This window comes from Peromyscus maniculatus, chromosome 7 (assembly GCF_049852395.1).
Source record: "Peromyscus maniculatus bairdii isolate BWxNUB_F1_BW_parent chromosome 7, HU_Pman_BW_mat_3.1, whole genome shotgun sequence".
NCBI lineage: Eukaryota > Metazoa > Chordata > Mammalia > Rodentia > Cricetidae > Peromyscus > Peromyscus maniculatus.
This window is the reverse complement of record NC_134858.1, coordinates 90,098,034-90,111,512: the sequence shown is the minus strand read 5'-3', so window position 1 is coordinate 90,111,512 and position 13,479 is coordinate 90,098,034. Positions and strand designations below refer to the sequence as shown.

The window sequence follows — 13,479 nt, the reverse complement described above, 5'->3', positions numbered from 1 at the left end:
TATAGCCCCTCTGTTTGAGATACATAAAACAGATTTTAAAATATAAAACCAGAAATTATAAAATGAATTTTCCTTAAGGAGTGCTGACCGGCGGCAGCCCTCCTCCCATTTTCTTATTTATGGCACTATGTCCTGCCCACCGTGAGTGGAGCAGGCAGTCAAAAGGCTTCCAGAGGCTTGGGCTGGAGATATATCAGAACCAATACCAGGAGGTCCTGTTTATCTCCCATACCCATTAAAAGTCTAGCTCAGATTAAAACACTGATTCAACCAAAAAGAATGTAAAAAAAGCTTTCTGTATATCCAGTAACTGATCATGTATCAGCCCAGGCCACTGCAGGAGGTCAGGGTGGCAGGGAGAGCTGAGGAAACCCAGACTATTCCTAAGACTCCTCTACATCCGCTTTCCTATGTTGGATGGAGGACCCCAGGGAGAATATAGTAAAATACTCTTTTTCTAAGAAGGCTTCCACTTCTAGTAAGATGATTTTTATAGAATAGAGTGATAAAATGCCATCAAAAATTGTTCCATGGATGTACTAACAGAATTGCTAAGTAGGATTTTAAAAGCCAGGGCCCTGGAAATATGACCAAAAGTGGGTATAGGTAAAAGTAGATGTGGCTGACAACTAAGAATCCACTGCGAATACTGAGGGAATATGGATATACTCAGAATCATGAGAAGTACAGGATGCAGGCTGTATAATCAGGAATGAGCTAAGATAATGAGTCTTTCCTTAAACTCAGCAGAACTGCCAATCAGAGCAGGTAATTCTTCCTTGGGAACCATGCTGTACCATGTAGCATACCCCCATTCACTCACCCACTCACCAAAGTCTATCCACAAGACTGCAGCAGCACCTACTACTTGTAACAGAGCATCTACATACATTATCAAATATCCATAAGGAGAATATCTTCTGCTCCAGAGCCACTGGGCTTGAGAGAGGTCAAGAGCAGCATAGTAAGAAACATTATGGTGTAGCCAGATTTTAATTTGGGCCACCAGCTCACAAAAAAAAAAAAAAAAAAAAAAACCCACAGACTTATTATGAAAGCTCAGCTATAGCTTAGGCTTGTTTCTTGTTTCTAAGTAGCTCTTATAACTTAAATTAACCCATGTCTTTTAATCTACATTCTATGACGTGGCTCAGTTACCTTTACTCTGTACTGCCCATCTTGCTTCTTCAACATCTGGCTGGCAACTCTGCCTTTCTTCTTCCCTGATCTCTATCTGTCCCCGGAAGCTCCGCCTAACGTCTTCATGTCTAGCTATTGGCCATTCAGCTCTTTATTGAACCAGTCACAGTGACACATCTTCATACAGTGTAAATAAATATTCTGCAACATTATGGTTATCTCTTTCTATGACCTGTGCCCAGTGCAGGGACACAAAGTGTCAAAGAGTGAAGGCAGGGAACAGCAGCACACTGCATTCCTCCCCCCAAATCCCCTAGCAGTCCTGTGTCCTGTGGGAAGCTCTGGGGTGTCTCTGTCAGTCAATCTGTCTGTCTGTGTGCCTGCCTAACTGCCTGTCCCTCTCTCCCTCCTCCTTCTCTCCCTTCCCTTCTCCTTTCCCCCTTTTCTTCTCTCCCCACCAAGACAAGAAAAATGGATTTCAGGTAAAATTCCCTGATTCTGAAAACCTAACACGATTTGACTTTTCTGAAATCCCATAAACAGGAGAGATTTGACTCTGCAGCCTAGAGTACAGTGGAGAAAGCTGTGAGGTGAATTCAGGGACAGAGAAAATGGATCTGATCTAGAACCTCCTTGAGAAGAGATTTCTGAGAAACAGCAGCAAAGATGAATTCAGAGTCATAGCTTCCGATCATGTATTTAAGGCCCGTACCTGCCTGAGCCCTTTAATAACTGGTGCACACACTTCTACCGAAGACTAGAAAAGCAGAGATGACAAGGGAGTGGCTGGAACGTGTCTGAGTACCTGGACTAATCAGAGGAGTCTGGGGGACTCAGAAGGGGACAGGTGAATCATAGATTCATGATCACAGCTTCCAAGGAAATCTGGGCTTAGAAAGAAAAAAAAATACATCAGAAGAATGAGGAAATATTTAAGTTTTTTGTTGTTGTTGTTGTTGTTTTTCGAGACAGGGTTTCTCTGCGTAGCTTTGTACCTTTCCTGGAACTCACTTGGTAGCCCAGGCTGGCCTCAAACTCACAGAGATCCGCCTGCCTCTGCCTCCCGAGTGCTGGGATTAAATCTACACTGTATGATTTATCATTTGTTTCCTTTAAGTCCCTAGGAACTTGTACTGTCTTTACAACTCAGCTGTTAAAACCCACTGAAATCCTTTATTTCTCCCCTTATCTGAACAGAAGAGTAATTCCACTATTTTAGGGTCCAAGTTAAAAATGCTAACTAGATTTATACTTCTTAAAATTGCACAAATGTAATAGCACAAATTGGGCAATTTCTATTTGTAGGCTGGCTTCTTTTACAGGTATTATCATATTTAATATTCAAATAACTGCCTAGGTAGCAACATTACTATTAGAGAACTATTATAAATTCAGAGAGGATAAGTAGCTTGTTGGGAGGATAATCTGCTAATGTGTGATACCTTAAGTCTCTGTTTTCATTCAAAGGCTTTATCCTCTTAACTACTGCCCTACACATTGTTTCCACATCATCTATCTTTCACAGTTACTATGTAAGGAATTTGTAAGCCTTTGGCTTTCAAATGTATCATGTATCCCAGTATCAGAGGCAACATCATAGCTACTTTTAACTGGCAGTTTGGCGTCTTATCAGAGTTCCATGTTTAACCTTCTCTGGCTGTTCTCAGAAAGCAAGCACACTCTTCTCTATTCCTTCTACATTTCTCTTAGTATTTCAAAAGAAAGTAATGCCGTATTTAAACTCATTGTAATGTTAAACAGAATGAAAGTGGAATTAATACAGCTATTCAGGTCATTCACAGCAGAACAGACTTACAATTCAATTCATCATCAGAAGTAACAAGAGACATGTGTATCAGCACCCTGCTCATGGAACATCCGTGTACAGTTGATAATATCTACACTTCTCCATCTCTGCTAATCATGGAAGAAGCCAGCTGATTTCCTGCAAGTGTGTGTGTGTGTGTGTGTGTGTGTGTGTGTACTGCCAGAGTCCACCCACAGGAAACCACAAGCTGAATGCACGATGGTCTAGCAAGAACAGTGGGAACAGTCCTTCCAATATGGTCCATATAAAATGCCATAACATCAATTAGCATAACCTAGATAAACTCCTACAGTGAAACTATTCAAAACATATTTCTACTTTGGACAGAATTAAAGGTCCTACTTAGTAATCAAAATACCTCCAATGCCAGTGCCTATCAATGGATTCTGATTAACATTTTTTATTAATTGTCTGTACCCTTTCAGATCACATACTTTGTAATTTTCTTCCACGCTTGAAAGCAATTTCTCTGCCTCTCCTCTATCACCTCTTCACATGAGTATGTTTCAAAAGGTTTTTCTAAAACTCAAATATACTCTTCAGTTAATTCACATGTGGGTGATTATGACTACTGAGGAAAATGCACGTATACCTATGAGGAATTTGTTTCCTTTCATTTTCCGTATTAGGGATTGAACACAGGTCCTTGAACATGATAGTCAAGCACTCTTAACACCGAGCTGCTCACACAGAATTCAAGACTAGTTATAAGAAAGAAAACACATTATCAGTGATGGCTTCCGTTAGCTGGTGTGTGTTTTAAAACACTAGTCCTTCAGCCAGGAGCATCTAATCCTACCCACATCATCATATGCCAGATATGTCAGATAACTGACCCATTAACTGATTTACATGATGAGCTTAGCTATTTAGGACTGACACCCTGTAGGGGAAAATGCTTACACTTGAAGAATATAAGAACATCAAATACGCAATACTTAGAAATATGAAGTTTAGTTAACTGGTGGCTGGGGTGATAGCTCAATAGATAAAGGGCTTGCCCCCAAACTTGAGGACCAGAATTTAGATACTCAGCATCCATATTAAAAACTGAGTACGCCAGGTGGATCTCTGTGAGTTCGAGGCCAGTCTAGACTACCAAGTGAGTTCCAGGAAAAGGCACAAAGGTACACAGAGAAACCCTGTCTCAAAAAACCAAAAAAACAAAAAACAAAAAAAAAAAAAACTGAGTACATGGTGTGTGAGTAATTCCAAGATTATAATCCCAAGGAAAATTTAAATTTATTTTAATAATAATAATCTTAAAGAAAGACAGGGAAATCCTAAGGGCAAGCTAACTGGCTAAAGTACTGGAGCACTGGGTTCAGGGAGAACTCTCAATGAATAAAGTGCAGAGAGACCTAGGATGATGCCCAGCCTCAATCTCTGCCATTCACACACACACATATACACGCTCATGTGTACCCACATTCACGTGAACGCATACATGTGTAAATGTGCGTGCACACCTATACACAAAAGAGTTTAGCATTTTAATAAATTAGATGTTTCTTTAATATTCTGGGACAAATAATTACTAAGGTTTATCTGCTTACTCAACAAATCACGGTTAATTCCCCAGTACTCAAGACGAATGCTTTTGCAATTTGAGAGTATCGCAACAAAAGCAATTTTGCTTTTTCAAAATGTACACTTGTTCCTCCCAGTTGTCCTGTTTGAACTTCTCCCTTTCATTTACCTAAAGTCATTTTGGAGAGTTGGGAGTTTCGTTCACTGGTAGAGCACTTGCCTAGCAAGAGCAAAACCTTAAGTTTGGTCTCTAACTGTGGGAGGTTAGTGTGGTCCTTTTGAAAACAGTACCTAAAATAGTCCCAGACAAAGAAAGAAAAGAAAAAGAAATCTGCCTAGGATTATCAGTAGGATTGTACCACTCACTAGATAACATTCGGTTCTGGAAGGGCAAACAGGAAGAACAAATACTGCTGAGACAGCAATCCAGCAACAGGTCAGAGAAGGCATGCTCAGGTCACTCCATTCCACAGGCTTAAGGGCGATCTCTAGCTAAGAGCACATGCGAGCAGGCACGTACACTTGTGAGCACAGGCACAGAGGCGAGCACACACACACACACACACACACACACACACACACACACACACACACACACAAAAGCATGCACACACACACACACCTGCACTTTTCTTCTATAAAGTGATTTCTTTTGAACATATGATTCTAGCTCACTAAATGCCATCATATTTTAAAACTACAGGACAAATCTATTTCAGTAACAAACTGAAGAGCGTCAATTTTTAAATACTGTACACTACATAGGCTGACTTTTAACCATTCCACAGTTACCAGCAACATCTTTGTTAATTTATACATTTAAATAGGAAGGAAGCAACAGAATATACAGTTCTTTTAGAAAGCTTTACAATATTTAAATGTACTGGATTCTCGGATTCCTCTGAGAAGACAGAAATAGCTTCATATAAACACTAGACTGTTTTCCTCTCTCATGAGACATTTGGATCATTTTAAAATGTAAATTTAATTCTAGTTATTGTTGGCATTATTATCTTACCTCTAAATCAAACGCTCATTAAGAAAAAAGCCACATCAAGTTTCAGTCAAATCCCATGTGAGATACAATAACTAAGAGCAAACACAAATTTCAAAATACAAGACCACTGTGTATCTCTGTTCTCCGTGGCCTAATAAAATAATAGTTAAGTTTCCCGAGGCCTCTTTCCTGATTCTGGCAGTAGTTGGTTTCTGCCACTCATCCTACATTAAAATTCAAGATGTATCAAGTGTCAGGGACAGCAAGATCATACACTGCAAATCAAGTGTGCCGGGGGTGTGAGGGCTCAGGCTGCAGAAGGAAGGAAGGGCTCTCAGATCCCTGCCTCCTGGCGCCAGCTGTCTACTCTCTTCCCCAGGATTCCTCCTCAAGGCTCTTTGATTTCTACAGCTTTACATGTGAATTATTTCCTATCATGAATCCTACAATTGCAGTGTACAAAAGAACTGATCTATGGTGGGTTTGTTTGTGTTATTTTTTCCTTCCCTCCACACAAAGCACAAAACAAGTCATTGAATAAATATTTGAGCCCTGAAATACTGTCATACCTAGAGTATTAAATAATGAGAACTGTGGTACTGTTAGCTACCAACAGAAAACATTATTAAGGGGAAAAATAGTTTAGCTACTTAAATTAGCAGTAAACCATAGAATCACAAAAGCCATTGCAAATCACTACTCAAAACCTAGAATTTTAGCAATACGAGTTAGTTTACCAGCTCTACTGGAAGACCACACATCCAAGGATATTTAGACTGCACAAACTAGCCTTGAAGGGTTTTTTTAAGAAAGGACACAGCTGGGTGGGTAGGGAAGGGGGGTTTCACCTGGGAAGAGTTGGTGGAGGAGGTGAATATGATCAAAACATGAACAGACTTAAAACTCTCAAAGAACTAGTAAAGAAAAAGGGGACTCATACATGTACAATAAACAAGTAAATGAATAAAAGCACAAGCTCTTCCTCCTAGTGAAGAAAACGGAATGCTAACATGTGGCCAAGAGGTTACAAATCTGATCGTCCATGAGCTCTTGTCTACCTTGAATGTCAGTCATAGACTCCTGCCTTGGAACGCGGCTGTCTGTGAAATACTGTGCTGGGGAAAACCAGGAGATAAAGAAGTAGAAAACAAAAGTTAGGCAGGAGTTTCCAGAACCAGGAGTGTGCCAGGAGCAGGAGGCTCTAAGGACGCCGAGGTCAGAAAACACTGAGAACTCTGTCTGCTACATGGGTCTGTTCATTTCTTTGCTTTGGAGATTTTCCAGATTCGGGTTTGGTTTTGTTTTGCCCTTGGTTACCTAGTAAAGTCACTGTTTAAAAAATTCCAGCCTTGCCTAAACTAAACTAAGAAGAAAAAGAGAACTGTCCTCTAGAAGTGGCCGGCAGGAATTAGTAGGGCCTGGATGAGCAGCCCATTCTGGTCACAGCCACAGTGCCAGCTGGCAGCCAGGAAATACCAGCATGGCTGGACTGGGAGCTGGGACCTCTGAAGACAAGAGGCCTCAGAGCTGGCTTGGGCAGGACTGGAAAATCCCAAACAAACAACCATTCGGCTCTGGGCACACGGGCTCGCAAGACTTCCTGGGAGAGTGGGCTAGCCAGGTTATCTTGGTTTTCAAAGTTAATGATTGAAATTCTCTATCTGCAGAATTTTTCAAAACACAATAGCTGTTGGTGTTTACCATACTTATAGAACCAAGAAGGAGAGTTTTTAAATGTTTGAGGAACTGTCTGAGACTCGATCTAGATCACCAAAAATAGGAGGTATGCATGGTGACACAGGACTGTAATCCCAGCATTAAGGAGACAGAGGCAAGAGGACCAGCAGTTTACTAAGCGAGATGTGACCGTAAAAAAAGGAAAGTACCTAATAACTGGCTCCCCTCTGTGCAACAGGTATTAAGTAATGATCACCCTAAAACCCTATATAAACTATGGCTCCAAGCTAACTAAAACAAAGTCAGTTTTGGCAGAGATGTGCCTGGACTCTAGAAAGAAAAAGGATGGCTTCTGGGTGTGTCCCCTACCAACCAATGATGCTCCAGCATCAGAAACTTAGTCAATGATTGAATCCACGCACTTCTTCCATGTATTGCTAAGCCTGCAGGAGAGTCAACCATGCTGTGCACTGTTTGGTTATAGGAAAGAAAGGTACCCAACAGAGCAAAGAGTAGGACCGATTGTCGGGCAAAGAGTTTACTGGAGAACAGGACTGGACACTGGGGTGAAAGGGAAGTTCAACTGGCCCAGAAAGAGCAGAGATGGTTATTTTAAGGTCCCTGGTGAGACAATTGGGAGAGGGGAGGTGTTGTACCCAAGAAAGTAGGCCCAAGGTCATCTGACATCACACAGTGAGAACCAGGGAAATCCTTGCTTGCATTTCTGAGGAAAATGTTTATAAGGTCCCTAGGGCATTCCTGGATAAGGGTCATCTGTGTGACAATGGCTATAGTTGAATGTCATGAGATAGTTTTGCTGTCTGCAACACCCCTGCAGTCCAAGTTATCTGTAAATGTAAAGAGAAGGATTAGCTTGTAGGAGAGCTGTGAGGGAGAGACCAGTGGGAGTGGAGACTTCATCTGTGGGGATCTAGGAAGCAGCACTTGCCTGTCAGCCCTCCCTGGCAGTTCCAGAATGGGGATGAGAAAATGGGGTGGGGAGGGGGTGGTCCCATGTGAGAGGGTTTGTGACCTAGCCCATATTTAATATCTTATGTGTATCTTAGTGTCTGGGACAGTGAGGGTAAGAGCATAAGAACTGTCTGTGCTGAGGTGGATATGATGGTTCATACTACAACCCCAGAGGCTGAGGCAGGAGGAATATGTTTGAAGCCAGGCTGAGCTACATAGGCCCTCCTCCTCTTCAAAACACAAAAATCACATATTTGAAAGCTCATTTATTTAAAACAAAAACAAAAAAGTTCACCTGTGTGGAACATAACCATAATAGTGAAATCAAATGAAAAGCCTCTTTCACGCTGCTTTTTGAAGAAACCTTAAAACTGAACAGCAGACGGAGGAGTCCTCAGCAACATTTGACAGGCAACCCTAATAAGCAAATAAGCCCAAAGTAAGTTAACATAATAAATAGATGGCGTATGCATCCAACAATAAGCTAAGCAATACTAAAATCAATAAATAATCAATACAACAAATGAGATGTAATTTTAAGTCTGGCCTACTTAAGAAACTCCCAACCTAATTTGACAGAAACACCTCCTGACAAGCCCACATTTGGGCCCACATATGACTGTATGTTAACTGAAAATCATCGCTGGGACTGTTGATAGTGATAATCATGTTCTGTAGGTTGCATAAAAATGTGAAATGTGGTGGTTGGTTGGTCTGTTTTCACCTCTGGCGAAGACTCTTCCGTACAGCTGTCTGTCCTTCAGGAACAGAAATCCGCAGACAGAAGAGATGGCTACTCCAGGGCAAGAGCTCTCCCTGTCCTGGCAATGCGGGGAGTCTCCCTGTCACTCAGAAACTGGCGAAGATGCGGGTATTTTTTGAGAAGTGGCAATCAAAAAGAGCAGGGAAAGGGAGGATTTCAGTGTTGGCCGCTCTGGAAATGATGAGTAAAGACTGCCCATGGCCTCCTTATAGAGACATCTCACTGGCTGGGCAACAGACTAGACATTAAGTGAAAGTTCTGGTAGCAGTGTAGTGTACTACACAGTGTACTATACAGGACTAACAAACTGACTCCCCATAGGTCGCTCTGCACGTAATCACCTCTCCTTCAAGAAGTGTAAGAAAACTCCTATGGTAACAGGAATGCAAGACTCTTGCTATTTTGAGGACATTGTTGCAACTCATGAGTCACACAGATAAATCCATAATTGCTCTGGCTTGAATGAATTTTTAAAATAAGGATATTCATAATGTTATAGAAAGGAAATCTACTTGTCTGCATGAAAATAACATATCTCCAGTCCAAGTGAAGTTATCCTGAATGAAAAATAGTAAAACTTACATGAAGTTACTGTCTTTTAAGTTTAAACCACCTTTTTTACATAAACGGTAACTCATCTGAAGTTACATTTTGAAATTATGAAGTGTTGCAAGTATAAAAAGTCTCTTTGTGAGCCCCTTAGCAGGGTACTAATTTAACAGCTCGGGGGAATGTCAGCAATGTCAGCAATTGCCTAACAAACCGAGCTTTCAGTACAGTGACACTGTCCACATTCTACTACTCCGAGTAACTATTCGGGGCTAACTACAATCTCAATAGCTTTGGAAATCACTCCTGTATAGTGTGTTCACAGAGAAAAAAATAAAATAAAATACACACACAAAACAGTTCAAGTCACTTGAAAATATACCACCTTCTCCGTTAGCCTGATTTACTGTTACAGTTACAGGAGACTAAAAATTCTGAACAACAAATGTACTAATTATTTCACTCAAAGAACTAAGCCAAAGTGAATCACCAGGGTCCTTGAACAAATTTCTAGAATATAAATAACCCTAAAGAAAAGAAAAATGCATCTCCTTCCCATCTGGCCAAAGTAAAGTTGTTTGGTCTTTGACTACATAAACAGTATTTACACCAAAGTATATATCTAGTTAAGATTCAAGTGTTGTATTTCAAAAACGGCAGAAATCACTGGCAACCTCTAAAATGAAAACCAGGCCTCTGCCATGCCCAGAGCCAGCTGCTACTGTCCCAAATGTGGCTCTTTCCAAGAGAGGAGCAATCGACATGTGTTACAGCTTCAATGAGAATGTCATCTCCTTCGGCCAGGAGCTGCACAGGGCAAGACGGTGAACATTTTAGTCTGCGTCCTCAGTTCCACCTGGGTGGAACTACTCAGCTCGGCCTGGGAACACGAATACCACCACAGACAACATGCCAGCACACGAATGTGACTGCAGCCAATACAGCCTCTAGCTCATAAAGTTTTCACATGCCATGATATACTACTTTTCTTCTGATCTTTCCCATCCATCCGAAAGTGTGAAGTCTGTTTGCTGGAAGGTCGTACAAAAACACATAGCCAGGTTTCACCTTACAGATCCGGCCTATGGTTGGTAGTCTATCCCTTGGCTGAGGGGATAGTCTTGCACATATACCAGTATGTACATAACCTACGAACAGCATGCTTTTCCTGTTAAACATCCCTCTCTCTAAGCCACTGAAGCCCAGCTGCTATTTTCTTTCCCCGTACCCAGCAGAGCGATAATGAAGGCAGGAAGGGCACGGAGAAACAGAAACAGCCCGGAGAAAGGGTACACGCTCTCTTATTGCTCCCCAGTGGCCTTGTGGGAGGTGTGGACCATCTCCAATCTCAATTCTCGCCCTATAACGGACTGTGGCACACAAGCACCCGAGAGGAACACCGTCTGCACCACCTTTTATAAGAGAAATCGGGAGAAAACATGAGCTGTGGAGAAGACCCATCAACAGTGACTTGGAAACAAGGTCCTGGCTGACAGGACACAGTTACAGTGCTCAGTCTTGGTAGCAAGGGTACCTGAGGGAGAAAAAAACGATCGGCCAAGTTAGGTGACGGCCTGGAAAAAAAAGCTACTAACCTCACTGGCTGCATACTACTTTTCATAATTCTTAAAGGAGACCTTCAGCTTAACAAAATAAACGGTGAATCTCTTTGTGGTCAAAGGGGCCAGGCCTACATTCTGAAGAATGTAATCTATAAGTCATTAAATCATAAACACAAAGCAAAACAGGTTTGAGCTACATAAACCAACCATATTAAAAAGTTATAAAAGAAGAAAAACAAAAATGAAAGACAGCCAGGAGAGGAATATCCTATGTTCTAGACTGCCTTGGAGAACTACAGAGAAGACAGACAGACAGACAGACAGACTGAAAGTACAGAGGAGTTTCCCTCCTTCCCTCCCCACAGCCTCTCCAGGGACTCGCTTTCCCCTCTCCACCCTGTAAATTGCTGGTTTGCATCAGCAGATCGGAACAAGCCTTTTCTGTCTTCCTCGAACTCAACATAGCAAGTTAAAGAGCTTATAAATGGACATCATTGAAAAATACTAGTCTTAACAGAAATGTCTGAAACCATTTCCTTCGATTTTGCTTCAAACTTGGTCTTTGCCCAATTTAGTTCATGAAACAGTCAAGGTGCCTCTAAAGCGACACACCAGTCTGGATCCAGGTCTAGCACCCAGACTGCAAAGGCTTGGCAGGAACTCACTCCTCTCCTCTCATCTAGAAGGCATGGAGTACAGAAAGAAGCATCGACACATGAACTGGACTGAAGAGCTCCGCCTGGGAAAGCTCCATGAAAGAGAATTCTGACAAATGTTTCAAGGACAAATGAGTACAAATGATGCTTTTCATTGAGATAGTGTCTACATTCTCTCTTGTTCTGGAATACAGGGGCAGCCAAAAGGCACTCGGGGCAGCAGACCTTTCAGTTGCTGTAACAAGTAGGACATTCCCAACTGTTGAGCACACATCCCAAAGCAGGAAACCTATTCCAAAAGTACATTCGCTTTAACAGTGGAAAATTCTTAGAAAAAATTGCTTTCCAAAAAAAAAAAAATCCTGCCAGGCAAGGGGTGAAGCCTGTAATCCCAGCTACTCAGGAGGCTGATGTGAGAGGATCACAGGAGCCCAGGAGTTCCAGAAAAACTCTCAAAAATAAATGAAAGGGCAGAGGAGGAGCAACTATTCTCCCGATACCATTAAGCCATGCTGCCTCTGGGACACCTAATTATCTTGCCCAGATTCTCCAGTGTGGACCATTTGCCTTTCAGGAGACTGACCTTTTGCTGTTTTGAAGATTTCTTTTGTTCTCACATCCAGAGCTGAGTGCTAAGGGCAACTAGTGGGTAGAGGTCAAGGACACAGGTAATATTGTAATGCATAGGACAGCCACCAGGAGCAAAGGGGTACGGCCCAAACTATTGATAGAGCCAAGAAATGCTGAGAGAATCCATTCCTTCTGTGTGGGAGGGTGTGCCTTGTGAAGGTATGAAGACAATCTCGGGAGTCACTCCTCAGGTACCAGCCACCTGTTTCACACAGGGTCTCTCATTAGCATGTATCTTCACCAGGCATGCTACACTAGCTGGCCAGCCTGTCAGCTCCACGGATCTGCCTATGATCTCACCGTCAATGAGATTACAAGCACAGGCCACCACCCCAACCGTAAAGTGGACCTGGGGATCCAAACTCAGATCCTCACACTTTCAGGACAAGTACTTTGCCAACCCAGCCATCTCCCCAGCTCTGAATACACTTTTTACGGACTAGCTGGGACACACTGACAAATAATGGGGTCAGAGGTGATTGGTACTCTTCCTGAAGGCCTACTAATCTAGACAACTTACACCTTAAAGATTATTTCCATATTTATGTAGTAATTTTCAGGTGTACCACCTCAGGGATAAAAATTAACCACAGCTGATAAATCTGACAAAATTACCAAACAATGTATCTTCTTCATTTATTAGCTTATCACAGAACATGTAAGACCATCTACCTTTGTATGTAACCAGATTGGTTACTGCCCTGCTGGCTCCATTAGTACACACTAACATTCCCAACCTTTAGCTCATAACGGAACTCTGTGCCCACCTACCACAGACACCAAGTCTCAGAAGTCAACCCTGGATTTTATACGGAAAACATTCGTATCTGAAATTCCCTTCCTCTGATGTGACAACCCATAAAACACTTAACATCTGATTCCAGGAAACTTAAAAGTTTGCACAGGGAAGGAGGTGGTTTTTGACGACAAATTTAAAGGTAGCAGCCTGGCACGGATATCCTCTGTAAAAAGTGAGAGGTGGCATCCAAGTGGAATAAAACACAAAGAATTCTGGAGCCAAACTCTGAAATTAGCAAGTCCTCGAGGTTACTTTTATTTATCAATAAAAGCTTATTTGGGTGTTTTAACAAAGAAAATTTTCAAGGTAAGTTTTTACACTTTATGTCTCTATTTGCATTTATCTGTGTGGTTCTCGAGTGTTATGCTAAAAGAAA

General features: G+C 41.8%; 1 protein-coding gene across 2 annotated transcripts in view; it reads right to left on the bottom strand.

Annotated features, from left to right (window-relative positions):
* Plod2 (procollagen-lysine,2-oxoglutarate 5-dioxygenase 2) overlaps positions 1-13,479 on the bottom strand; it is a 91,229-nt gene that overhangs the window by 76,630 nt on the left and 1,120 nt on the right. The window lies entirely within an intron of this gene.